Genomic DNA, 2637 nt, shown 5'->3' on the forward strand with positions numbered 1-2637 from the left:
TCATAAAAGGGCCAAGTTGGAAGACCCCTGCATTAAGGGGAAACCAAATGCACCCTGTTTGGGGGGACAGAGAGCAACTAAACACGGCAGTTCTGGTCCAAGACTTAGGGCTGTTTTCTCCATCCAAATAGGGAAACTGCAAGGAGGTGGATCTCAGTAAAATATTAGAATAAACTTGCTAAGTTCAATAGACCTTAGCCGTCTCAGAGGTGCCTTCCTTTATTGCAGATGTAAACAAAACCTGAATCCTAAACAGTACTACAAACCTCACCCTGAGCAAAGGCATTGGATTGGCACAGTCCATTGCTGAAAATGTTGGGAGGTAAAGTCCAAACATCGGGAAGGCAGGTTTCAATCACACCCACACACCCCTGCAATTTCACAACTCTGCTTCATTTTAGTCTCCCGAGGATTTTAGTTCCATGTTGCAAGGTTATACATGATCTTGGTGATAATCGCTATAAAATCATTGTGATGTCTGAGAAACTTAAATTGGGAGGAGTCTGACAGCCCCTCTTTAAAGTAGGAGAATTTATTGACAGATAAGCTTTGCTGCCAGAGATTAACACCGCTCTCCTTTTACAACATTTATAGTGCTAAATATTTTCTTGGAGTGAGATAAAATACATCTATATACATTCACCTCCTTACTGGTCAAATACACCCGTGCCACTTGGAGCATCAGTGTCTGATTTTCATGCAGGAGGCCCTACCACCAGCTCCCAGAGTAAATCAAGTTTTGCAAATCAAGACCGCCTACCTCATCGATTTCACACTGTATTACCGACTCAACTGAAGGATGCTTCACCACTTCTCTTAAGACGCCTCCGTCGCCACCGCCGATAATTAGAATCTGGACAAAAAGGAGAAGGTGCAGCCTCAAGCTACAAGCTTAACCTCCACCAAAGACTTGCTTAGGTTCGGAGGCCAGCCGAGTCCCCAAGAGAGCTTATCGTGTTAAAAAATAGAAAAAAAGCACGGATTGTATGCATCTACCGTACCAGAAAACAAGTACATCGATGTAATTCTACAGGGCTTGGCACCCACAGTCCCTGGGGCAGGGGTGGGCAACCTCGGCTCTTTTATGACTCATGGACTTCAACTCCCAGAATTCCTGAGTCAGCGTAGCTTACCCCCGCCTGGGGGAACAGCCAGCGTTTCAACAGCCTTTTAAACATTACCAGGATCTCTGGAGGGATGTTAATGCTACAGATTGGGCATTGCAACAGAGATTTTTCTCCACGAGGACTAGCTGCGTGAACATATAATTAACGATGATCACTTGTTGCTTGTACATACACTGAGAACTTAGGCACCGGAGACCAATTCCTCGTGTGTCCAATCACACTTGGCCAATAGAGACTTCTATAGTCTATATCTTCTATTAAGAATCATCGGTCAACATTCGACTGCTTCGTTCACTCCCCAACGGGTCTCCACCACGTGGAAAGGCTACTCCAGGGCATAGCAACACCTTTGCCAAGAGAAGGGGCCGGGCTCCATGGACTCCGTCTCCTGGTGTGGCTGCGAAGTCTGGCCTGGCACCCCGGCGGGGGGCCGTCCCCAGCCCAGGTAGCCAACAGCAAGCAAAGCGTGCTCACCTTCCGAGGATTTGGATGGCTGCACAGCGGGAGATTGGCAATCATTTCTTGGTAGGAGAACTCATCCCTCTCGGTGCACTGGATGACTCCGTCCAGGACCAGGACGTTCCCGTAGGTTTTGCTGTAAAGGGGAGAGGGTCCCGCTGGATTTTAAGGAATGAGGTTTCAAAGGGAGGCCTCACAATCCACTTAAGGCAGGGGGGGGGTCTCCAAACCTGGCCCCTTTTAAGACTTGTGGACTCCAACTCCCAGAATTCCTCAGCCAGCAAGTCTTAAAAGGGGCCAAGTTTGAAGACCCCCTGCCTTAAGGCTTTTTCGCCCACCTTGTGTGTCCCCAGGGCGACCCTAACCTGCATCTCATTCCCACCTGCCTCGACTCAGCCTTCCATCTTTCCGAGGTCGGTCAAACGAGGACCCAGATTATTGGGGGGTCTCTATAAAGTGGTCTCTAAAGTCTAAGCGCTAGCGCTAGCTCCCCATCCATCAAACAACACGTGGCAGCTTCTCCTTGGACCAGCACTTTCTCTTCCACTCCGCCCGTTCCCAAAACCCACTTTCCCTCCCGCCGTTTCTTTTCCATTTTTCTCCAACTGGCTCCGGCTGACCCCGATCCCGAGATGCCTAGTCCTGGGCGAGGAAGCCCGTCGTCGGCACCACCAGCCCAATTGGATCTGGTGCCACCGAGGGGCTGCCCCCGGGGGAAGTCCAACCGGGAGGGCCTCTCCGCGATCCTGGCTCCTGGCATCAAACGCCTGGGAAGCCCGGAGCTCCCTCCACGCCCCGACCAGGAAAGGCTGAGGATGCTCCGGCGTGGCGGGGAGAAGCCCCGCTGCACCCAGGACGGGAGCTGGGCTGGGTCGGCTGCACAGCAAAGCCCCGCCGGGCCCCGCTTCCCGCTCGCTCCGCTGGAGCCACTGCAGATCCCCGCTGGAGCCACGGCAGATCCCCGCTGGAGCCATGGCAGATCCCCGCTGGAGCCATGGCAGATCCCCACTGGAGCCATGGCAGATCCCCACTGGAGCCATGGCAGATCCCC

The sequence above is a fragment of the Protobothrops mucrosquamatus genome, unplaced genomic scaffold, assembly GCF_001527695.2.
Source record: "Protobothrops mucrosquamatus isolate PMUCROS unplaced genomic scaffold, P.Mucros_1.0 scaffold5421, whole genome shotgun sequence".
In the NCBI taxonomy this organism is placed as follows: Eukaryota; Metazoa; Chordata; class Lepidosauria; order Squamata; family Viperidae; genus Protobothrops; species Protobothrops mucrosquamatus.